The sequence below is a fragment of the Protopterus annectens genome, chromosome 7.part0 (genome assembly GCF_019279795.1).
Source record: "Protopterus annectens isolate FY-2018-M chromosome 7.part0, PAN1.0, whole genome shotgun sequence".
Taxonomy (NCBI): domain Eukaryota; kingdom Metazoa; phylum Chordata; order Ceratodontiformes; family Protopteridae; genus Protopterus; species Protopterus annectens.
This window is the reverse complement of record NC_056739.1, coordinates 1,473,683,557-1,473,709,702: the sequence shown is the minus strand read 5'-3', so window position 1 is coordinate 1,473,709,702 and position 26,146 is coordinate 1,473,683,557. Positions and strand designations below refer to the sequence as shown.

The following is a 26,146-nucleotide window of genomic DNA, read 5'->3' as shown; positions in this document are numbered from 1 at the left end:
GCCTAACGCACAACCTTCAACGAAGGAACGCCCATTCATGCATGTCACCACACAGAAGACGCTCTAACTGAGAATCGAACGGGCAACATCTAACTGTGAGGCGACAGCGCTACCGCAGCACCACCACCGCAGTAAGTCTGCCAACTGAATACATGCCATAAAACACACATTTCCAATTATCTTTCTCTCCCTCCCATCACACCTCCATTGTAGTCTGCTTAAGGTATGAAATACTTTTACTAACTCTTCCAAGAAAACATTCCAAACCTTCTGGACTTTTTTGCCTACTTGGGGAGCCATACAGATGCCCTCCCAGGAATATAACTAAGCTGCACTCTTTTCTGGTTAATTAGGATCATACATTCTGAATAAAACTTTTGTAGATGAAATTACCTCACTAAGTACTGAAGGTATATGCCCATAATATATTTCACATTCTCATGTAAAAAATGCACTCTCTTTGCTGACAAGCAGATCTACTTCTTATATTGAGTACTAAAAAACACACAGTTATAACCTTACAATGATCCTTGCACTATCAGCTCAGAACTGTACAAGAGACTGCAATAACTGTCTTATGTATGTTGCACACATCTCCTCCAGCAATTACTTTTTCAAAATGCATCCTGCAGTTTGGTATAGATAGAAAGAGGTTTTAAAATTAAAATAACATACAGTTTTAAAAATATTGCATTTGTAGCTAGCTAGAGAGTTATGCACTCCCAAACAAGCAATGGCAAAGTTCAAGCTTTTCAAAACTCTGTTTAACTAAATACCAAGTTCCCCAGCCAGTCTTGCGGGTCTCAGCATAGCCATTTGTTTTTTTCTGCAATTTTCATTCCTACATATTCTTAGGTTTCAGCTCTTCTGACTGACAGCAAACAACATAATCACCAGTTGCACCCCACAAACACAAACTAGACACCTATACTGATGTGCCTGACAGTAACCTGGCAGTTGACTACTTCCAGAGGTGCTTTTCCTGGAAAGGAGTTTAGGGGTACTCAGCAGCTTGGGTCTTTCCTGAAGTCAAGATCTTGAGCTTGAAAACAGACAAAGGCTGGTTAACCCACTGCAGCATTAGGGACAATTCTTACGTAGCTGCTTACAAAACCCTCCACAACAAATGCAAAGCCTTGATCATAACTGCTAAAAGCAACTACCTTTAAGACCTTTAAAAAAGACCTCTCTTCAGCAGTAAACATTTCGGTAAAGAACTGAGCACAGTACTAAAAGGGGAATCTGGCTAGAAGGCAAGGCCTGCTTGCTAACTCACCAGTTATGACTTTGTCACAATCTTCTATACTCTATCTATTGATCTCTAGTGTTTTCTTTCTTAGGTTTTTTGTGTGACCTTAGTATCTATTAATATAAACTACTAGCTGTATCTAGTTTAGTCTTAGATTTCATTTTCTTTCCCTAATAGAATACATAATATAAAATCCTAGCTTTGTAATATGTTATAAAGATTTGTAATACACCATTTCTAATGCAAATGTATTAGCCTTGTTCATCTATTCTTAGGTAAAATTTTCCTTTCCCTACTGGAATATAAAATATATAATCTTAGGCTTGTACTATATTTTTTTAAAACTTCTTATGTACCAAATTACACTGTTAATGTCTTTGTCTTGACCTTTTATGTTGTTGTAAATTGCGAAGCTTTTCTCCCCGGGCCTCCACTAAAAATGGACATATATCCAGCTGGACTAGCCTGGTCAACAAATGTAAAATAAATAAAATAAACTAGTGTAAATAAACATGAGAAGTTAACATATGAAAATATCTAGAAACCTAAATAATCTTAGCAAACAAGGTTTGAGGGTCATTTGGCCAGTCCAACTAAGATCACAAGTTGTGTCCATACCTCTCAACTGTCCAGATTTTTGCAGAATGTACAGATTTTTGGTCTATTCCTCATAAAATTTGTGGTTTTCTGACAAATCACTGAAATGATCTGAGGACTGAAATCAGTAAAAAATGACAAACTTGATTATCAGACATCATATCCTTCAGAAAAGGCATGCTAATACAAATCCTGTTATTCCAGCAACTTTTTAGGTTTATAAGAGCAATATTTAAAAACTGTCTCCATTTTTGGGCCTTTGTCCACCCATTATGCCAAGTGTTGCCCAGATTTCTTACACTAAAAGGTTGAGAGGGATGGCTGTGTCTTTTCAGTTCACTGCAAATGTCCCTTGATCTCTAAGTTTGCCAAAACGTAACTAAGCAGACGCAGAGTAAATTTTTTCTGTAAAGGGGCAATGCAGTATCTGGTATACCCCCCCCCCCCCACATACGTTCATACACAAACACACACTTAACATCAACACTGAGGTTACTGAACTTCAAGGTAAAGGGAAATAGTATCATCACAGCAACCCTGGATAAGTACACACAGTGATCACTCAGATACACATATAAAACAGCACATAAGTAGGAAAATACACACTCCAAGTCCAAACCCATCCTACAAAATTTCCCCTTACACTGAAGGACAAAAATGTTTCCCCATTAAAAAAAAATGTACTCGGTCTTTAGCAAAACCAACTGCTGTTCATTCTCAAGCACTTTGCCATCTGTAAAACCTGCTGCAAAATGACCACTGCTGATACAGTTATGTACCTCCCCACACACATACTGTTTTATGTAACCCCCCCCCCCACATACTTTAGCAGCATTTTAAACTGTCAGCTACTCATTTAATGGAACATGACATCAGTGATATTCCTTGAAATCAGCTGCTGTTCATATTCATCTTGGGTCAGTTCTAGAATACCTTTATAGTATATTATGGCACCACCCTTCTCTCTCTATGAAGTATTTACATATGAAGATGCTCAGAAAAGACTACCCATTGTCTACAGAATCCAACAAGTGCTGCAGGCACTCTACCATATAGGACCTGTTTTCATCTATACTAGGCTTGTTTCTACCCCTACATTGGATTACACTCTATTAATTGTCCTCAGCAATGTATTCCAGGGTCCATTACATTCTCTTTGAAATACTTACATCTCTTTACATCCTAGAACTGATCAATTAAGGACTCATACATAAGATAGAAGAGGTCACTTAAGGTTAATCATTTGTGAACTGAGGGGGTGGAGCTAGGAACTAAACCTTCCATTTAAAGGGTAAAATAAAACATTTCAGAGCTTTATTGGAAAGGCTCACCCATACTCTGCTACACTTTGCTGTGAGGGAAAGGTTGGTTTGCTTTTTATTTGTTGTATTTTGTATTAGTTTATTGCATTTTTATATTTTGAGTGCTGTGATTTGTTTTCTTTACCTTGTGTTTTGCTTTTAACTGCATATTAAAACTTCAAAAGACCCCACAGCTCTGTTTCTTGCGAGTCAGGCAGAAAATACCACTGTCTTTCTAGTTGCCTGCCTCTTATGTTAATCTGACCATATATCTCATTTCCTCTCTGCTTTCACTGTCTTGTGTGAGTAAGCACAAATCACTCCCCTTCAACTATTTCAATTTATTGGCCATTCAACTGTATTCCATAGTACCGGAATACAAAAGTGATCACCCCCTTTCAATCAATCTTGCTGTTTTAAAAATAGTGACTCTCTACTAAAACTTAGCATCTTAGACAGGTAAAACTTAAGTTACCTACTTTCACATCTAACTTCTCTAGTGCACACTGTTTTTTCATCTTACCTTTAAGCATCCCTGTGACTAGCACTTGCTCTAATACCTGCTGGAAAGCACTAGGAAGCCTTAAACTGATACAAGCACTCAACTCTCCTTATTAATAAGGAGAAATTAAACATAGGCACTAAACAGCCTATAATTGCAAAGTACTTTGCTAAGGGAAGTAAAAACAGCTCCTGTACTTTTCAAAAAAAAAGCACTAGACCAGGCATGTCCAAGGGTCAGCTTCCGTTGATTTCTCCTATTGAATCTGGGCATACTGGGGCAATGCAGCAATTGCCTCATGGACACAGACAACCCTCTCCTCCTACCACCCAACACTACAACCTGTGAGAGATGCACTTACATAGCCAAACTGGAAGCAAAGCTCTCTCCACCCAAGATTGTGCTAGACAGTCAAGAGGAGAAGGTTAACACCCGCACTACACCTCAAGCAACACATAGTCCTTCTAAACTCACACCACCAACACCCACACATAACACTAAAACCACATATGCAGAGGCCCTTCACTGTAACCTGTCCAAGCAATAAGGACATCCAAAGCTGAAATGCAAACAAATGCCAATCACAACCAAAGTGTCACATAGCTCACAACACCAGTGTGCCACCCAGCAACAGCCCCTAAGGCAAGACAATGTACCTAACACTTTAGTCATAGGTGACTCTATAGTCGGGCACACTGATGTCCCACTCACCAGGCTGAACAAGGAGAAAATTACAGTGAGCTGCCTGTTGGGTGCTTGGATCCGCCACATAACTTATGCACTCAAGTCACTCAACAAGTACTTAATATGACTCTGTCATTGTCCATGTTGGAGTGAATGACTTAGGTTCATAGGTTCATACTAGGCTATCTGCCCTAGGGCATTTATAAGCCTAGCCAGAGTGTGTGTGGCTTTCACCACCCCATACCCATTAGTTTGCTGTGCCTCTGTCCAGCAGTGATACAGAGATGATTCCCGGGGTAAACCTACAATCTCCCATCCACTCGTCAAGATTTCTCTTGAACAGAGTCAGTGAGGGGCTCTGCCTCACATGGACTGGGATTCTGTTCCATAGTGTAGGGAGTCTCTGGGTGATGAATCTGTCCCTCCAGCACGTCCTATTTATATCCGTGTTGAGGTTTAAGTCTCTTGCTCTGGTGGATTTGGATTTTTTGAGGTGGAGCATGTCCATTAATTCCGGGTTGGACATGGCCTTGTATGTCAGGCACAGATCACCTCTGAGCAGACGGTATGCGACTGAATAGAGCTGGAGTTTCTTCAGTCGGGCATCGTATGACATATGTTTGAGCCTTTATCCTTTTGGTGAGGAACTTCTGGGGTCTTTCCAACTGCTGCAGGTGTCGGGTAAGGTACATTCCGAATGGGGCGTTGTACTCAATTTGGTCTGATAAGTGAAGAGTACAGGGGTACAATGACCTCTCCTGATCTGGATGTGAATCCCTTCATGATCAGGTGGGCAATGTAGAAGGTCTTCCTAACCACTTTGGCAATGTGAGTGTCAAAAGAGGTTACTGTCAACTTGGGTCCCCAGGTCCCTGATAACTTCTTCCGTGTTTAATGGATTACCACCTATGTGGTAATTAGGGGTTACCTTGTTTTTCCCAAAGGGTATGACTATACATTTTTTGGCATTTAGCTTAAGGCCATGGCTCTGGCACCAGTTATCCATTTCTATGAGACCTCTCTGGAGGATGTCTGTGTCTGATGGAGTGTCAATTATGGTGCCCAGTTTGCAGTCATCTGCAAATTTTGTCAGCCACAATCCCCTATGTTTGCCTGCACTTCAGAAAAATAAATGCCGAACAAGAGGGGGCCCAGGACTGAGCCCTGTGGGACACTGCTTGTGACCGGCTTAGAGTCTGACATGGCACCAGCAACTCTAACCCTGTGTGTTCTGTCCTTGAGCCAGTTTGCAACCCATCTTGTGACATATGGGTTTACCTCTAAGCTGGTGAGCTTTTCTATGATGCCCGAGTGGGGTATTGTGTCGAACGCTTTTGCTAGGTCAAGGTAGGCTGTGTGAACTGCCTTACCCTCATCGATGGCCTTAGTGACTGTTTTGAAAAAGTCGACCAAGTTCAAGAGGCAGGATCTGCCCTTGACAAAGCCAAATTGGGTAGGATCCAGTGTCTGTAGGTCCCCAATGTCTTTATTTATGAGTTCCATTATGATCCTCTCCATAGCTTTGCAGACAAGGCTCGTCAAGCTTATGGGGCGGTAATTTCCAGGGTCCGCAGAAGCACCGCCTTTGTGGAGTGGGTCCACAGTGAGACATACCTCCTTGGACTATATGAAGAGAGACATGGAAGTGCTCTCGGATCATGTGGCCCAGGCAGGTATGACCCTAGCCATGAGTAGCATCCTGCCTTTGCCCAAAATGATACCACAATATAAGGACAAAATGATTGACTTCAACAATTGGCTAAGCTTCTGGTGTCATTCAAAGGGGATCCAGTATCTGTCTGCCTGGGATGACATGATCGAAGACCATGATGCTTTGCCAGAGATGGTCTGCACCTGTTGACCCTGGGATTCAGGTTACTGGCAAAGGCTCTTGCCACCTCTATAGTGCCTTTTTTAGGCAAAGTTCAAAGGGCTAAAACCACCACAGTAACCGGTACAAGCATGCAAATTCTGAAGGTAATGCTAGAAGTCTAAACCTCAAAATGCACTCTCTCGAGGCACTCCTAAAAATGGAGAACATCGATATCTGTGCAGTAACTGAGACCTGGTTCAAAGCTCCAGAGAGCACCCCTGCAATACCAGGCTACAACTCTTACCACACTTTTTGGCCACCAAACCAAGATCGAAACACTAAAGGTGGAGGAGTGTCCATATTCACCAAAGATATTCACACCACCAGGTTAGTTGCCCAACACAATGCGTATGAAATTCTCCAGGTGCAACTAACACTAGGTAAGACTGCAATCCAAATTTTAGCTTGCTACAGATCCCCCACCATGCCCCAAGAGTCTCACAACACCTTTCTAAACATACTGGAAAATATTAATATACAACTAAACACCCTAATACTGGGTGATTTCAACTACCCTGCCATTAACTGGGAAAACTACTCTTGTACCAACACCTTTGCCTAACAGTTCTTGGAATTCATAAATTCCAATGCCCTGGATCAACTAATCCATAGTCCCACCAGGGGCTCCAATATCCTAGACCTAGTCATTACCAACATTCGAAATCGATGCTCCACACCTATGGTCACCCCCTCATTGGTCAGATCAGACCATAAGCTAATCACCCTTGACATCCACATCCCACCCCCACCCCCCAGTAAGGAAACCTCCAAAAAAAACTTCTCCAAAGCCAACTTCGTGCTACTCAAGTCAGAAGTTACAAACTTCATGATACCCATGCAGACGGGAACTGAAAGTTCGACTGCTGAGTCCTACACTAAGGCACTGTACAAGCACATCCAGTCATGCATGAATTCTGCCATCCCAAATAGAACCAAGATGCTCTCCTCCAAAAAAAAGAAGCCAATCTGGTGGTCCCCTGCCATAAACATACTTTACAACAAAAGGAAGAAACTATTGCAGAAAAAGAGGAAGATCCCAGGATGCAAAAAACTCCCTTACCAGCCTTAATAAGAAGCTGAGATCACTCATAACATCCTCCAAAGCTAGTTACAAAAATAAAATTGCCAAAGATTCCAAAGACAACCACAAGGCATTCTATAATTATGTCAAGAATCTAAATGGCAATGCTCAGATCTGCTCTGAGCTACAACAGAATGGCATTAACTATACAGATCCCAAGGATATTGCCAATATCCTGGCAGACTGATCCAGTGCCAACTTCATCCCCCTCTCACCCCCTAAATGGCCCATCTCAATACCGGAAGATTGCCAAATTCTGGTAATAATGGCCACACAGGTAAATCCAAAGCTACGAATACACCAGATGACACCCCGGGCTGTGTACTACATGAACTACAAAAAGAACTGGCACCTCACCTATAAGTGTCATGTTTAATCATACCCTCACCTCAGGTTTCATGCCCACTGAGTGGCGCACAGCTGCAGTTATCCCACTCCACAAGGGAGGATCCACCTTAGATCCCGGGAACTACCGCCCCATCAGTCTGACGAGCCTGATCTGTGAGGCCACGGAACGTATTATCATGGAACTCCTAAACAAAGACATTGGCAACCTTAAAACACTGGACCCCACCCAGTTTGGGTTCGTGAAGGGCCGATCTTGTCTCCTGAACCTGATTGATTCAGTCTCCAGAGCTGTGGACGAAGGTAAGGCAGTCCACACAGCCTATCTGGACTTCGCCAAGGCCTTGGACACCATCCCCCACTCTGGAATCGTAGATAAACTTAAGCTGGGCATTAATCCCTACGTCACTCGATGGGTTGCCAACTGGCTTACTAACAGAACCCACACTGTAAAAGTAGCTGACTCCAAATCAAGCTCCAGACAAGTGGAGTACCACAGGGTTCAGTCCTGGGACCTCTCTTGTTTGGCGTCTACTACTCTGAAGTACAGGCCAACACTAAGGGACTCTGGCTAACAATGTTCGCAGATGACTGCAAACTGGGAGCCATTATTGAATCCCCAAATTATGTCGATACACTACAAAAGGGCCTTACAGAAACAGATGCTTGGTGCCAGAGCCATGGGCTCAAGCTCAATGCCAAGAAATGTATAGTTATCCCCTTTGGGGAAAAAACATGTACCCGTGAATTACCACATAGGTGGCAGTACACTAAACACCTAAGTGTGATAAGAGACTTAGGGGCACAGGTGGACAGTGGTCTCACCTTCAATAACCACATCGCCACAACAGTCAGAAAATCCTTCTATGTTGCACCTCATCACTAAGGGCTTTTCATCCAGAAAAAAGGAGGTCATTGTCTCACTGTACTCATCCCTCATTAGACCCATTATAGAATACAACGCCCCATTTGGTATGTACCTCTCAAGACATCTGCAACTGGAAAGGCCGCAGAAATACCGCACTAAAAGAATCACAGGCCTAATGCAGATGCCCTATGCTGACCGCCTTTAAAAACTCCAGCTATACTCTGTCGCATATCGTCTACTCCGAGGCGATCTCTGCTTAACATACAAGGCCATATCAAACCCAGACCTGCTGGACATGCTACACTTAAAGAAATCCCAATCCCTCAGAGCCACACACTCCAGGGATCTAAACCTTGTCATCACAATAAATAAAACGTGCTGGAGGGATAGGTTCCTGACCCAGAGACTCCCCAGACTCTGGAATAGACTGCCCATACATGTCAAGCAGAGCACCTCTTTGGCCCTCTTCAAAAGGAACCTTGACTGGATGGGAGAAAGGAAATTCACCCCAAGGATCACGTCAGTCGCCCTGGTAGACAGGGGTCCAGGGAAGTAATAGCCAAGGAATTGTTATGGCTAGGCTTGTATAGGCCCTAGGGCCGAAAGCCTAGTACCAACCTATGAACCTATATCACTTGTCAAAGACACAGCCCCTTATGTTTCTCTCCTTCAGTAGATACATCCCTACTTTTGGAGTCATCTCTCAAGAACTTGACTCTCCATCCACTTCGGCATTTTAGTAACTTGGCACTACCATACTCTCTACTCTGTGCCTAGACCTAAACAAAATACCCAACATAATGGCAGGTTGCTCTCAATAGTTCAGTCTATTCCCTAGCTATGTATGCCAACATCCTTCTGTCTTTCAACACTGGTCATTTGTGTTGCTCTGCAGGATTTAACTTACAGGCAGCTGCTCATCCCAGAACCCTTAAATCTTCTCACCTCCATAAGGCTACTCCTTCTGGGATATACATCAGTCCTGGAACCTCCTACCCCAAAGGAGGAAACCCAGTACCTTTTTGCATTAAATTCTGTCTGCTAAACCTGACCATTCTGAAACCCTCAAAAGGCCCCATTGGAAACAAATCCTTCCCATCTAAGATCACCGCACAAACAGACATTATCTCCAACAACACAGTGATATCAAAATGTGTATTTCAAAGTTAGTTCTAATACTGAACCCTGGGGGCATCACATAAATTATACTAATATTTCCCCACACAGCTGGACTTCCCCACTCCTAGTGTTGGTCATCTCCTATTCACTCAGTCAGAAAGGACATTCCTTTGTCATACTCTGTCTCCTTCAGGCAATACATACTCCAGTCTTTTAACCAGTATTTTATATGGTCAGTTACACAGAGTACTGTATTACACAATTTTTACCCTTCCTTTTATTGATGGTCATGACACAACACATGCAGCTCAATATACCACTGTTTTTAGCAGCTATTGCAAAGAAATGCAGCTATACTTTTAGGATTACAACTTATGATAATGCCAAGGTCCTTTTATACAAACTAGATCACCCCCCACAAAAAAAAAAATACAATGTATTTATTATATGCATTATAAATACATTAGTCAATCCTTTCCATGGTCTTGAATCCTACCCAAATCCTACAGTGACCCCATAATCTACTTCAAAAGTAATTTCTTTGAGGAAATTGTAGGGAATTCAGCTGGAAGGGTAATTTATGCTACTATTCAACCATACACAGCACATCTTATTGACAAAGATCTGATTACAAGGATCAGCTTCACAACAGCCCATAGGGCAAAGTGTCAGAGAGCCAGATTGTAAAAGTATAAAGTGACCACCTGTACCACATTCTAAAAAGAAAGAACAAAACAGAAAAGATCAAATGTGAACTTGGCAGAGTGGCTCTCTCCATACCTTAAGACCCTTATTTTGAATATAGACAAAGGCTGGTTAGCCCACTGCAGGATTAGAGACCACCCTTTCTTCACTGTTTACACATCTCTCCACAACAAATGCAAAACCTTGGTCAGACCTGCTAAAAGCAAATACCTCCAAGACCTTTAAGAAAGAATTATTTTCAGCAGTAAACATTTCTCTCAGCAGTTAATGGAACATTTGGCTGTATAAGGAAAGATGAAGATTCAAAAGATAAGGAGACGATTACTCTGCTCTGCAGATCACTGGTATGACTTCATCTATAACCTTACAACCAGTATCAGAGACCATAAATAAAAAGAAATATGTTACTAGACTAACTGCAGGGGGAGGTCACTAGGATGTCCAAAGGGATAGAAGAAAGGATTGTTTAAGGATAAGGTGGAATGCTTGGAGTTATTCTCCTTGGAGAAAAAAATTTAAAGTGAGCATGTAGTTTGGGTACACAAAATCACACTAGGGACTGCAAAGAAATTGACCTAAGCAGGAAAGCAGAAATGCAGAACAAATCAGAAGTTCCAAACTGAAAAAATGGACCCCAATTCAAATGAGAGAAAATGTATTTTTAGTGACATGGTGTTCACCAAATGGAAAAGGTCACCACGTTTGTCAGTACACTTAAAAAGAAATGAATCCCTTACAGTGGCATGGGACAGTTGGAGAGGAGGATAGGGAAATGGGGGGAGGGGGGTGCAGGAGGTTGGCTGCAAAACATGGGCAGGTTGGAGAAACCAGTATCCTTCTGCTGACCCATATAAACATTTACATACCTACACTGTGGGTTCCACTGTCATTTGAAGATGTAAAAATACATCAGTAGATGTCTGGATGCCCAATTCATCGAGGGCAAAAGTATGAAACAAGGAAACTATGGCAGTTGATTACAGCTTATAAATTGCTACTCACTCCTCCGATTATGACCATATAATGCATCTGAACGACAAGACTACAACTTAGATTTACAACAAGTATGTACTAACTCAGCTACTACTGCATTACATGCTTGAATTTTTTAGCATGCACAAGATGCAGCAGAAGCTGACATAAGGAAGCTAAACTGTCCAGTGTAGTTGCTTCTCACTACAGTTTAATTACTAATATGATTACTTTGGTTAATTAGGTGACGTCCCACTGAGCCTATGCCCTTTTTTTCTGGGAAGAATGTATAACACTATATCTAATCACAGAACTCAAAAGAAATTTTATGTACAACTTACCAACAACTACGCTGTAGTGAGTGAAGCACAGTGATTGTGCTCCATAATCTGAAAAAGGTAGCAGAAGCTTAAGCATCCCAAAGCACTGTTAAGATTAGGACTCATACTTCAGATGAGCAGCTGACAGTGCCACTTGGCAAAGAACGGCATGTCCTTAAGTGTATGCAGTAGCTTTAATTTAATGGGTAGTAGCATGCATACCACAGGGTTTACATGCTATAGGTATGTAGGCAGGAAATTGTCGGTGTGTTCTGCTTTCACAGGTTCCACTGGATGGAAGTTTGGAAAAAAACTGGTCAAAGCAGGACCGATGTCAGTATAGCACCTGTTTCTGATGGCAACATGGAAAAGGCAAGGTCCAATGGCAAAGTAGCACTTTCTGTAACATTACTGGGGGGGGGGGGTGCCATCTGCATCTGTCATTGCAGAGGCTTTTGTTCTGAGCCTTACTCAGGCTCAAATCTCACATGCCACCTTGGATTGAATATCACCAATCACTTCAACCACTCTCCTATAAAATGGGACCCCATAAAGTGCTGGAAGCTTTAGAAATAAACTGGAAAATTTATAAGTATTTTTCACAACTCTAACTTTGTTGGCACTATTGAACCTTGGGTTTAAAATGATTCACTTGATAACCACTTTTATACTCTGTGTATAATTCAATGTGTTACTTGGAAGCATTTATGTAAATATTGTATATGTGTTATGGAGTTAGTGTTAGTTACATTAGTTGGTAGTTTTTTCTTAATTTTCTGTATTATTTTAATTTTGTATGGAATATAAGAAAACAATAAAAATTATTATTGAAAAAAAAGATTCACTTGACCTCAGCTACCACTTCTCTGGCTACAACCTTTCATTCAATAACTAGCTAGAGGAAATTCAACAAAAAGTGCAATACGTCTTCGAACAAAAAAAAAAAATCTAAGTGCTAGGATAACATACTACTTTCTCAGATTATGACCCCAACTGGTTAAATCACTGATTTTAGATATTTTACAATCTCACATTAAACCACCTGGTAACATACTCATTATAGGAAACTAACTTCATGAACTTCCTTGGACCCTGAAAAAAGAAACAAAAGGATGTATTAACTAGGCTTGGCCTTGCACAATTAGCTCAAAAATGTACCAGGCCAAACCTCCAAACAGGGAATCACTCTCTAACTAATCTCATTATTATCAAGTCCAGTAACATTTTCTCCTCAATCCAAGTAACCCCCTTCCCATTAGTGAACACTATATTCTGACTTGCACTGCTCAAAACACCCACAAAAAATACCCTATCCCAATCTCCTTTTTTTCCAAAAAACAAAGGCTAAGTCCTAACCAATAGCAACCAGTTTACCATAAATTACATCAATCATAGACCCCCTCTCTTGCCATTGCAACATTTAATAATGTCCTGCTGCACTGCAAAACTAACATTTCAAAAAAAGTATCAGTCAACACAGCCACCTGGAAGCAATGGGTCACAAAGGAATACTCGACCCTACACAATTTAATAGATGGAGCCTAGAGACCTGAAGAACCCATTCCCTACCCATTCCCTGATATAGAAAAAAGGTTCACTCATCTGAGAAAACTAATCAAGCTACAAGGAGGCACAGAGCCCTACATTTAGTCTCCCCCCAAATAAAATCTTCCCTTAATCACTATAAATAAAGCTGGAAAGTTGTAAACCAATTAAATGGACACACCACTGCTAAATTTACCTCAGGAGTAAACATCATACAATCCCTATTACATTTTATTTCAACCAATGGCTTTCTCAGAATGTTTTCTTCCACCCATCACTTCACCCTTGCTCTACCACTCACTTCTTTCACCTCAGCCACTCCCATATACTCTCATCTTTAACATCCAAGCCATTTCAAGGAAATACATCCAAGGTCTCCTCAACAGCATCCCCTCTACTGCTTCAGCTGTTTCCAATGACATCCACTCATGGTTCACTTCCCTTTGCAAAGACCTCCTTGCACAAATATGTAAAATACTATACAATAATTGCTTTGCCAAAATCATGCAGAGTCCCTGGAAAGAAGCTTGCATCAACCCCCCCCCCAAAAAAAAAAAAAAAAAAACTCTTGTCTGTCTTAAAACTTTTAGTCCATCTTAGCCTTCTCCATCCCTGGCAAAATAGTTGAAAAACGTATTTATTTTCAGCTACTTAACTATCTCCACACCTACAAAATCCCATCTCCCAAGCAGCATGGTTTCTGGACAAGTTAGAGCCACACTACCTTGACCATAATCTCTGATGGCATCCTCCTGAACTCCTTATATAATACACATATACACAAACACACTGACAGCATACGAAACAAGTTCATCAACGTGTTTACATATTTATGAACATGTATGCATGCATACAGAAAAACCTGTACATACAAGCAATATATGGGAAAACAGACACTTGTATGTGCACAGTTTAGAGCATCCACAGCAACCTGCTTGTTTTTGAGAAGTGGAGGCGACCCTGGTTATAGGAGAAAATGCATGCAGAAAAAAAGTAAAACAAACAAAATCCAACAGAAAATAACCACTGAGTAAGCTTTAACTCTGAACCCCAAAACAGTGAGGCAAAGATCTTTAAGAGTGAGCTACTGGGCTGCCCAAAAGAACAACAGTGTCTTGCCACCACTAAGGTCTAACCATAAACCCAACATATTAGTCATAGGAGACTCAACTGTGAGACGCACAGATGTGCTTCTCACCAGGCTGGATAAGGAGAAAGTCAATGGTTAATTGTTTCTCAGGCGCCAGAATCCACCATATCGCACATGCACTCAAGTCTCTCAACAACAGGTACTGTTATGATTCTGTCAGTCCATGTTGGCGTGAATGACTTGAGATGTACATCCCTGGACTATATAAAGACAGACATGATTGCGCTAGCTGAATGTGTCCCAGGCAGTGTCCCTAGTCTTAAGCAGCATTCTACCATCACCCAGAATGATGCCTCAATACAAACAGAAAAGGATTTATTTTAACAATTGGCTTAGTTTCTGGTGTCATTCCTGGAGGATCCAGTAACTGACAGCCTGGGAAGATATGACAGACAGACCACGATGCTTTGCTAGAGTTGGCCTGCATCTATCTCACTTGGGCTTCAGGCTTCTGGCAAAGGCCCTTGCCTCCCCCATAGTGCCTTTTTTAGGAAAAGTCATGAGGTTGATACTACCAACATACAAATTTCAACAAAATGCAAATTAAAAGGTTATGCTGCTAAATGCTAGGAGTCTAAACATGAAACTGCACTCATTGCAAGCATTCTTGACCTTGGAAGATGCTGACATTTATGCAGTCACAGACACCTGGTTCAAAGCTGTGGAGAGCACCCCAGGCTTACCTGGTTACTCATCCTATCATACATTCAGACCCCAAATTGTGGGCAGCAAAGGCAAAGTAGGTGGATTTTCAATATATATTAAAGACACACACACTTCCTGGTTGGTCAAACAGTATGATGAACAGGAGACACTCCAGGCGCAGTTATCCATTGACAAGACCCCTATTCAAATTATAGCAAGCTACAGGTCCCCAAATTTGACTCAAGATGCCCACTCCACCTATCTGGACCTCTTCAAATCTATCAAGATTCAACCCTTTACCCTGATCCCGGGTGACTTTAAATTGCCCAACCACAGATTGGAAAAACTACTCATGCCAGAACTCAAATGCCCAGAGATTACTCAATTTTATCAATGCAAATGCCTTGGAACAGCTAGTTGATACCTCCACAAGAGTGATAATATCTTGGACTTGGTATTAGCCAACATGAGTAACCACTGCAGCATCCCTACAGTATCATCCTCCCTGGTAAGATCCGACCATAAAGTGGTCACTTTCAAAGTCACCATCTCCCCTGACCCCCCCCCCCCCAGCTAGAGTCAAATAAAAAAAAAACTTCTCTAAAGCGGATTACAACATCCTGAGGGATAGTATAAACAGTTTCACAGCCCCCTTGCCTACTACTGCAGGAAATGGCACTAATGTCCAAATCTACACCAAAGTACTACACAAGCATTTATATAGATGCATGGAATCAGGAATACCTGACAGGACAAAATCATCCTCCACAAGGAAGAGTAAACCTGTCTGGTGGACATCTGCAATAAATCAACTATATAACAAAAGGAATAAACTGCTGTCCAGGGCCAAGAAGGAGCAGGTGCCCAACCGGAAGCAATCTCTCCTTAGTCTGAACAAGTCAGTAGAAACTTAATGAAAACTCCATCCAAGTTGTAACTTCCAATGAGTGACCTCTCAAACCTCTTGAATAAGAGGCACATGGGACATATGTAAATGACCCTTATGAACACCATGTGTTTCAGCTAATTGGCGAGTCTGAATGCCCATGACTTGTTTCATCGTTTTAAGAGGTTTGAGAGGTCACTCACTGAAGTTCCAGCTTGGATGGAGTATTCAAAACGTTTAAGAGTCAAGAGGTTCCAGCTTGGATGGAGTTTTCATTTAGTGTTTACCGATTGCTTTTTCTGTGCAACTTTCATCGTTTTAGTTTATTTGGGATATTTTGCAGTCATCCTAATGATAATGGACATCAGCTGGGTAGAACAGCCCTATGTTTGTTTTGCTTAGTCAAACACTCTACTTGTGCTGTGCTGAGGTCATAACAAGGCCGAAATATGCATATCCACAGCTAGAGGGGTTTGGCTTTATTGGTCTGAAATTGTCCATTAAAACGACTAAACAAGTCATGGGCATTCAGAATCGCCAATTAGCTGAAAGACATGGTGTTCATAGGGGTCATTTGCATATATCCCATGTGCCTCTTATTTAAGAGGTTTGATAGGTCACTCATTGGAAGTTCCAGCTTGGATGGAGTTTTCATTTAGTTTTTACTGATTGTTTTTTCTGTGTGACCTTCTCACTCACTGTTTTAGTTTATTTGGGATATTCTTAGTCTGAGCAAGCAAATAAGAGCACTAGTGAAATCCTCTAAAGCAAACTTTGAGTCCAAATTGGTCACATCTACTGGAGACAATCCTAAGGCCTTCTTCACATATGTCCGCAATCTCAAAAGAAGCACCCAGATCTGTTCAGAACTGGTGGTTAAGGACGCCACATACACAAATGTTATAGATCTAGACAATATACTGGCTGACAGATTCAGCGAAAACTTCTCCCCTCTGTCCCCTCATCAGTAAATCAGGGCATCCCCAGTACCTGCCCCCCACCCCTTATCTCTAGGAACAGGTCATCACTGCCCTCTCAGAGGCAAAAAAATACGGCCTCCTTGGGACCCGATAACATCCTAGGCTACTCCATGAACTCGGGCATGAACTTGCAGCACCATTAGGCACCCTATTCAACCAAAGCCTGAGTACCGGCTTTAACCCAGCCAAGTGGAGGACAGCCACTGTCATCCCTTTACACAAAGGTGGAGCATCCATCAATCCAGGAAATTACAGACCCATCAGCCTAACTAGCCTGATCTGCACGGTCATGGAACGGATTATCCTGGACCCCCATTAACAGAACATTGTCAACCTCCAAACACTAGACCCCTCAGTTTGGCTTTGTCAAGGGGAGGTCATATCTGGTAAACTTTGAGACAGTCACCAAAGCCATGGACAAGGGGAAGATGGTGCACACTACCTACCTTGACCTGGCCAAAGCCTTTGACACTATTCCCCATTATGGCATAGTAGATAAACTCTCTTAACTAGGCATCAATCCAAATGTTATCAGATGGGTAGCAAACTGGCTCACTGATAGAACCCACCTAATCATAATAGGGGAAGCCACCTCAAGCAGTAGACCTATAACGAGTGGTGTACCCCAGGGATTGGTCTTGGGGCCTCTGTTATTCAGGATATACTTCTCTGAGGTACAGGCCAAAACCAGTGGGCTATGGCTGACAGAGTTTGCAAATGACTGCAAGCTGGGCACAGTCATCAATTCCCCAAGTGACGTGGACGTCCTCCAAGAGGGTCTCACCCAAACAAATGACTGGTGCCAGAAACATGGCCTCAAGCTGAATGCCAAAAAATGCATCATCACCCGCTTTGGGGAGAGTGATATCCCCACATATTATCACATTAATAACAATGTCCTAAGTACACAATCAGTAGTGAGGGACTTGGGCACCCAGTTTGATAGCAACCTGACATTTGACTGCCATGTTACTTCAGTTGTACAGAAAGCTTTCTACATGGCCCACCTCATAAGTAAGGGTATCTCATCCAGGGACAAAGAGGTCATAACATCCTTGTATTCTTCCCTTATAAGGCCAATTATTGAGTACAACACCCCCCTTCAGCATGTACCTCGCAAAGCACATACAGCAGCTGGAGAGACCACAGATTTTCCTCACCAGGAGAATCACCTCAATATCTCCGGTTCCACCAATAAGCGCTGAATACTCCAGTAACCACAACGATACGAATCTTCACAAATGGTTTATTTAATCCACATAACGCCAATGAAACAAAACGTGTAACACAGACTAAAGCAAACTAAAACAACGACTCAGTGCTGTGAATAGTACATGAAGGGATTCAAGTACGAAGCACAAGTAGAAAGCTCGGATATTGCACCACATAAAAAACGTGACAACGAGCAAAGACGCCAAAAATAACTAAGGTTTAGCGCTTTCAACCAGATTAACTGGTCTTCTTCAGAACTGATAGAAGATACTTGTCATCCGATTTAAATAAGTTATTTGGCGCCAAAAAATTGTTTCCCCTTAAAGATACAATGTTAAAACAAAAAAACAAGAAAACAAAAAAATGATCCACTGCTATTTGAACATAGATATAACGCAACCTTTGCAGCATATGTAATTATGTTAGCCAGTCATATTAAACCTGGATAGTAAACATAAATAGTTATAATTATAAAAATAGTTATAATTGTAAAAACAGACACTGCTAACTAATATAAAAACTTATGCTGTCCATAAATGTGAGTAAATAAAAGCTCACCAGGAGAATCCAGAGCCTCAAACATCTACCCCCCACACAGACAGGCTAAAAGCCCTGTCCCTCTACTCAGTTTCATATAGACTCCTCAGAGGTGACCTCTGTCTGGCATACAAAGCAATCTCAGACCCTGCCTTGATGGAACTGCTGTATATCCATAAGCCAAGCTCCACTCAAGCAGCCCATACTCACAACCTCAACCTGGTCTGTGATATCAATAGGACTTGTTGGCGGGACAGATTTGTGTGTCCCAGACACTCCCCTACCAGTGGAACAGACCCCCCCCCCACATCAAGCGGAGTACCTCATTATCCCTTTTTAAGCACAATGTGGATAACTGGATGGGAAACAGAAAATACACCCGTTTCCCTGCTGGATAAGGGGTTTGTGTGCTGACTTGTCTAACCATGGGCTACATTCCTGGCTATGCTTATAAGGGCCTCAGGGCCAATAGCCAAGTAACCTCCTATGATCTTATGATCATTATATGCTTAAACTTCTGATATTCAGTGAAGGACTAGGGGTCAGTTTTTGGTAACAGCTAAGCATAACACTACCAGAAGAGAGGAACAGCAATATGGTTAACATTAACATTAATATAATGAGACAGGAACAGAAGGGAAATGATGACGCACATCATAGACCAATCTCTACAGTAGAAGACTAAGAACTGCCTGGACAATAAAGACAAAATAGAACACAGGGATGGAGAACAGAGGATTATGAGTGGGTCTCATCATAACCTTCTTATTTTGTGCCCAAGACGTGGATGTCAAGAAATTCACCTGGAAAGCAAAATTTAGGAGGCAAAAGCCTTTGAAAGCTATTAAAATGCTTAGTGTTGCCAAACAGACAGCAGGCAGAAATAGTGTGCTGGTGAAAACTGAATACCCACTGAAGGAATCTCAATCTCTTTTACAATATAAATAGGATATGCATCACAAAGAAGAATGCTTTTATGGAACAACCTTCCACTCCACATAAAGCAAAATGCTTATCTTACTCCATTCAAATGTAAGTTGATGAATGGATGGAAAACTGCAAATTCACCCCAGTTTAGTACTTGCATTCCTCATGGATAGTGGTTACAAGTAAATATCCCAACATATTCATGTTCTGCCAGCCTCTGGGTTATTCACACACAAAACACAACAGCCAAATATTACGACTGGAATGTAAAGCTAGGCTTCTTAATATCCTGGCAGATCAATAACCTAGTAAGTACCTATGAACATTAATTGCCCATGAAGTCCAGTTCACAGGGAGAAAAGCAGGTGGCAGTTTGACTGTCCCACTACACTAATCATTTATGACTGATGACCCAATAACTTGTGTACATGCAATTACATACAGACAGGCATAGAGAGAGAGAGACAATCTTGTGAAAAAGGTAGTAGAAGGGGAAACCAGCCAACATCCACAGCTTCAGTAGAGACAAACAATGTGGCTACTTCACAGAAAGAACTAGACAAACAGTAAGCCTGAATTTCAGACAGATTTAAAAAAGGTGCTAGTCTTTCTCTCGAAGGAGTTTTTATTTATTTTTTTTATTTTACATTTGTTAACCGGGCTAGTCCAACTGGATATATTTCCATTTTCAGTAGAGGCCTGGGGAGAAAAGCTCCAGTAGTAAAAATATATGATTAGAAATTTGAAATACAATGCAAATGATACAAATCATAGTTGATACATAGTAAATGAAAGTAGTTCAATAAAAAATACTAGAAACAGTGAATAAAAATGGAGATAAAAGATGGTATTTACACTAATATAAAAGTGACAAAAGGTGTGTTAAATTATTTACACAAATAAAAGCAACAAAGGGTATGATAAAAATTATGAAAATAAGAATGTTTTGTGATAATCAACAGGATAGATTCCACCAGTATGTTCTATTGTGTTCACCAGTTCCTGTACTGCTTCAAAAGTATGCATTAGAGTTGGGAATAAATAGTAGGAGGTGGAAATAATATTAGCAAAACCCGAAGGTTAGTCAGGGTTACTGCATAGGGCATAACCAGGTTGTTTTAAGGTGTCTTTTGAGGTTTTGTCTAAAGAGAGGCAAGGAAGAAAGTGATGTTAGTTCGTTGGGGAGTAGGTTCCAGTTTTTTTCCCACTGTGTTAGAAAACAGGGAATCACCAGCTATGTTGTTAGTCTTGGTTATGCTAGCTAAAAGTTTGCTAGAAGAGCGTAGGGAGTTTAGATTTTTATAGGGGATTATGAGATTAGATAGTATAGGAGTGCTGTTAGGTTGATAAAATATCTTGTGGGCAATGGTTAGTTGGGAGATCTTCAGATGGTTTTGAAGTTGAAGCCAGCCTAGCTGCATTAGATTTAAAAAGTGGTGAGTTCTAAAAGGATTGCCAGTGGCAAATCTGGCGATGTTGTTGTAGGCATGAGCTAGTTTGACAAGGTTTATTTTTTTTGAGGTTAGTGTATATGGGACATGCATATAGAAGAGTTGAAATTAAATGGGAGTGTGCAATCTTGGCTCTGGCTACTGGTGTTAGGAAAGTTTTGATTCGATATAAGGAGCCTATTTTTCGGTTGACAGTTTTTATGGTATTATTTATGTGGATATCAAACGTAAGGTTATTGTCAATTGTAATACCTAACAACTTGGTGGTAGAGTCGGGGTATATGGTTGTGCGATTGGAAATGACAGAGAAATCTACATGGGAGGACTTACTGGTGGGTGTAAGGAGCTTGGTTTTTTTAGCATTGAGAAGGAGGCAACATTTTGTGAACCATGTTTCAACTGTGTTGAATACATTCTGAGTCAGAGAATGTAGTTCAGATGGGGAGCTTGCCGAGCATACTAATGTTAAATCATCTGCATATTGAATGCAGGTGGCTTGTGGGATTGCTACATGGAGGTCATTGATAAAAAGAGAAAATAGGAGTGGGCCTAGAATAGAGCCTTGAGGGACTCCGAGGGTGACTGGTAGAAGGGATGATATATTATTTTCCCAGAGAACTGCTTGTTGTCTATTGGTTAGGTAGGACATGAACCATTTAATAGCCAGAGAGTCAAGGGAAAAGGATTCAAGAATGTTAAGAAGGGTATGGTTTACCATATCAAAAGCTTTTGAGAGGTCAATAAAGAGTGCAGATGAGAGGCTGTTATTGCAATTTCTATTTATAACATCTGTAAAGGATAACAGGTCAGTAGTGGTGCTATGTGATGGCCTAAAGCCATGCTGGCACTTAGCTATTGTGTTATTTTGAGTTAAATGGTTTAAAAGTTGTTGGCGAATGCATTTTTCCATGATTTTTGCTAAGGGAGATAAAAGAGCTATTGGCCAGTAGTTAGAGTAATCATTTGAGTTACCACCTTTGTGAAGGGGGATAATATGGGAGATTTTCCAGATGTCTGGAATGATTCCTTCCTTAATGGTTCTGTTTATGAGGATGGATATGAAATTACTTTGGCTGCTTTTTGGAGGTATTCAGAAGGTAGCTGGTCGGCAGAAGGAGTACAAGGCTTCAGTTTTTGAAGTATTTTGTAGATGAGAGTGGTAGAGATAGGTTGCATATAGAATGCTGATAGAGTGCTGGGTATGGACGTGGGAAGGCTTGAGTTGTCTGGAGTAAGCTGACTAGCTACTGCTTGTATGGTTTCTGTAAAGGAGTTGAAGGCATTGGCAGTTTGATGGGGGGTATCTGGGTCTGCCTGAAGTGGGATAGGTGTATGAGAGTGCCCTGGGGAAATACTAGATCAGAACTTCTGGGTGTTTTGGTGATTTTGCTGTAGTTTACAGTAGTAGTTCTTTTTATCCATGAGTATTGCCTTTTTTGTACTATTTCTTAGTTGCTTAAAAATTTGTTGATCAGAATTCCTAAGTAAGATTTTTTTGTCTGGTTTCTTTGGAAAGCCAGGGGGCTGGTTTGGCCTTCATTCTGATGGATCTTTTGGGTGCATGCCTGTCAAGGATAGATAGGAATTTAGAGTTTAGATAATTGACAGCCTCTTCAAGTGGTAGAGTTTTTAAGGGGTTCCAGTCACAGGCACTCAGTTCATTTTGGAATGATACTGGGTTAAAGTGTTTGTTGGTACGTAAGATTCTGTATATGGAGGGGAATTGAGATATCATTTTTTTGCCTAAGGATGAGGTTAAAGTATGATCACTAACATCGTCGGGTAGAGTTCCTACATTGTAAGTTTGTTTATGTCTATTAATGAGTATCCAGTCTAGGGTGCTCTCTTTTGCTTGGTTTATTGATTCTGGTTGTAGAGGTGATAGTTTGACTGAAGCCATGAAGGTTGATATGGGAGGTAGGATTTATCAGCATTGACACTTTTCCAATCAGTATTAAAATCCCCAAGTACAACAGTTTCTTGGGGGTAAGTTGAGGACACCCAGCTTAGAATATACTCTATAGTACTGATATTATTACCGGGTGGTAGGTAGATGCAGATGATATATAGAGATTTGTTTTGGTTTATTTGAAATCAGGTGATAAGTACTTCTGCCTGACTACCTTGAGGTGGGGAGAAAGGTAAAGTGGAGATCTGAAGTCCGTCTTTGAATAAGACTGCTACTCCCCCACCCTTACTTTTTATACGGTCTTGTCTCAGTACACTGTACCCCTGGGGAATGATTTCATTATCTTTGGTCTCCGGTTTTAACCATGTTTCTGTCAGACAGAGGATGTCAAAGCTATGGGTATCTAAAAGGGCATGGAGATGGGTTATTTTGTTATTAAGGCTGCGGATATTCAGATGTCCTATTAGGCTGCGGATATTCAGATGTCCTATTAGGAAAGAGTTTGGGAGTATGGGCTAGGTTATTAGGGTAGGTGGACTGGTAGGGCCAGGGTTAGGGTGGATGTCACCATCTTTTAAAGGAGTACCGCACCCACAGACTCAAACATGTTTAAAACATCATGGCATGATGTTTCCTACACTTTAACAGCACTCTGGGATTATTTACAGGATTTTAAATATTTTTATATGTAATTCCAGACTCTGACCACCTGGAGGCTGGCATATTGACGTGGTTTGGATAAATCAGGTTGCCATCCAGTATCCCAGAAATCATTGTTTGGCTCAAAAATGTTACATCATGCAGGCCTCAGTTTGCCTAAAGTTCCTGTCATTTCATAGATGTTGCATGCGTACAAAGTACTAAGTAAAATAGAACAGTGTAAGTAACATTCCCTGCTGCTGGATGACTACTTAAAACAGAAACAGTGCAAATACCACAGAACACATTCAAAGTTCCGTTTACTGCTGCCTTTTTTCTAATTTAGTTTAAATGGCACTAATTTGTGAGACAATGAATTCCAGTCCATTTACTTCTCCCCTCCCCCATTAACACTTAGCTTCCCTAGCTGTCAAAGTCCTGAGGGTAATTTGACCTGGTAATTCCATTGTTTGGCAGATCTCAGCAGGGTGCTTGACTCATGTAATTTTATCTTTGCTCTAGCATTTCCTTTATTAGAGGGGACATTTTTTTGCTACACTATACCCATGGCCTTACTTGACTGCAATCACATCCAGTAAGGTCTTGCACAAAGGAGCTAAAGAATAAAACATTTATACTATTAACCAGTTTAGATCTTTATTAAAGTGTTAAGGTATCACTTCATGCTTCCACCTTGTTAAAAATTGGGATTTACATGTGCAAAGTGTGTTGGTATGCAGTGTTTGCCTTCATATGTTTTTACTCCACTGGTTGGTTTGCAAAAAAAACCTTTTGCAGTGTCCCTGGATTTGTCTTTGTACATACAAACCACATTGTTATAAGTGACTTCTGGACACAAGAAAAAGGAAGGGGAAAATATAGCAAAGTAAATTTTTTATTGATTTTTTTTTTTTTTAAATAAAGGACATCAAGGTTAACTCACCTTGAATCAGATAATGGATGCCACTGCAAAGAATCACTGAAATATTTGTGCATGGACAAAATCCCTTACTAAATCGATTTGCCAGCCTCCAGTTCAATTGGTGCTATGGCTTTAATATACTGGTGTGTTTGCTCATGCCTTCCAAATATCTCCACCATTACATACCAGTTTTGCAGTGTAGTAACCACCCGACATGGCCATACACCTTTAGCTATCTATATGCAGCTACTCCTGTCATGTGAGTATGTGAATTCATTTTCAGACTTAAGGTGTGGAAGGTGCACTGAATAATTCTAGGTGCTTGTTCAGGTTTCACATGGTGCTTGCTTAGAGCTACTCTCATGTTAAGCCACTATGAATATGTTGCACTGCCACCTCTGATACCAGGGTAATGGTTTAATCTTTCTATTCCCGCACTGCACACTAGCAGTATCTGGTGCAAATACAACTGAGAAGTATGCAAGCGATACACCACCTAAGCATCATTTGCCGTGCAGAATGTACCAGTATGCATACCAAATTTCTGTGTTTCCAAACATCGGTGTTACTACACTACTACTGAATAAAATGAACAGCACTCAGGCAGGGGGAAGGACAAGGGAGCCATGACATCACAGAATGGGTGGGTCTTATTTTAGTTAGAATCAGATGACTGCTGTGGTGATGTCACTTTGGGGGAGGGAACTGATTAAAAAAAAGTACCTGCACTGCCTGGCCTCGATGTCAGTAATTGGATGACTCCAGCAAGCTTTATTCAAACATGAGAGAATCAGTTTGTAAGTGAAACCATCACAGTATGAGAAGGTAGGCTTCTGTTACAGAAGTAAGGGGAATTATAAAAATTGTAAATGCTTTATTGTTGTTGCTTTACAAAGGACACTGTAAATAGGGAGGAAAAGGGCCGTGAAGTTGAGGAATACATTAGAGAAACCTGCTGTACTCCTTTAAGGAGGGTTTAATGAGTCTTAATGCAGAGTTATTAATAAAGTTGGTTAGATATTTCACTTTCTTTACTGTATGTATATTGTATTTAATGTGGGAGAGTCTATGGTATTTAGGAAGTAGATAGCTGGGAGTTGAGTTGATGTTAATTTGACTAATAGGTAGTATAGACATGTGTATTGCTGTCTGTTTAGGAGAGTAGTTAAAATGGTAGTAGTATGGTTCTTCAAAGGAGGTGAGGATATAGGTATAGGTCAGGGCAGTTGATAGCATGGTTATGAGTATGGATTTGGTAATGTTTGTTTTTACTGTTAAAGGCATCTTTACAGATTACGTATAAAAAGTTTTAGGAGTTGAGTAGAGATGTAGAAAGCAAGGAGGTAATGAATGAGAAGAGTAAAGAGAGGAGAGAACAAACTGTTAGTGGCTGAAGGAAGAAGATGTGTGGTAAGTAACAATAAGGAGGGGCTTGTAGAAGTAATAGATAACTGGGAAGAACTGGTCAGTACAGCAAACCTAAATTTGAGGCTCAGTTGTAAAGACATTTTACTTCACTTGGAAAATGAACTAAAAGGGATCACAAGGACAACCAACACAAGCACAACATTCAGATTCACCTTTTAGAACTCAAGGGAGGTAGCAAAGAATGTTTCAGAATCTGAGAGAGAAGGATTCTATATACTGAGACAAGGGGTTACTGTACAGACAGGCAACTTAAGGGCTACAGGGAGAACTGATACAGCAATCAGCAGTTCCAGTGATCT

General features: G+C 41.0%; 1 protein-coding gene across 3 annotated transcripts in view; it reads right to left on the bottom strand.

The window, feature by feature from the left end:
* CCDC51 (coiled-coil domain containing 51) overlaps window positions 1–26,146 on the bottom strand; it is a 225,447-nt gene that overhangs the window by 182,765 nt on the left and 16,536 nt on the right. Inside the window, exon 1 of one of the 3 annotated variants that reach the window (XM_044078024.1) lies at window positions 3,016–3,034. The exons of the other annotated variants lie outside the window; for them this stretch is intronic. The gene's annotated coding sequence lies outside the window, so the exon portion shown is untranslated. Of the gene's footprint in view, window positions 1–3,015; window positions 3,035–26,146 lie in introns of those variants that run through there. 3 annotated transcript variants of the gene reach the window in all.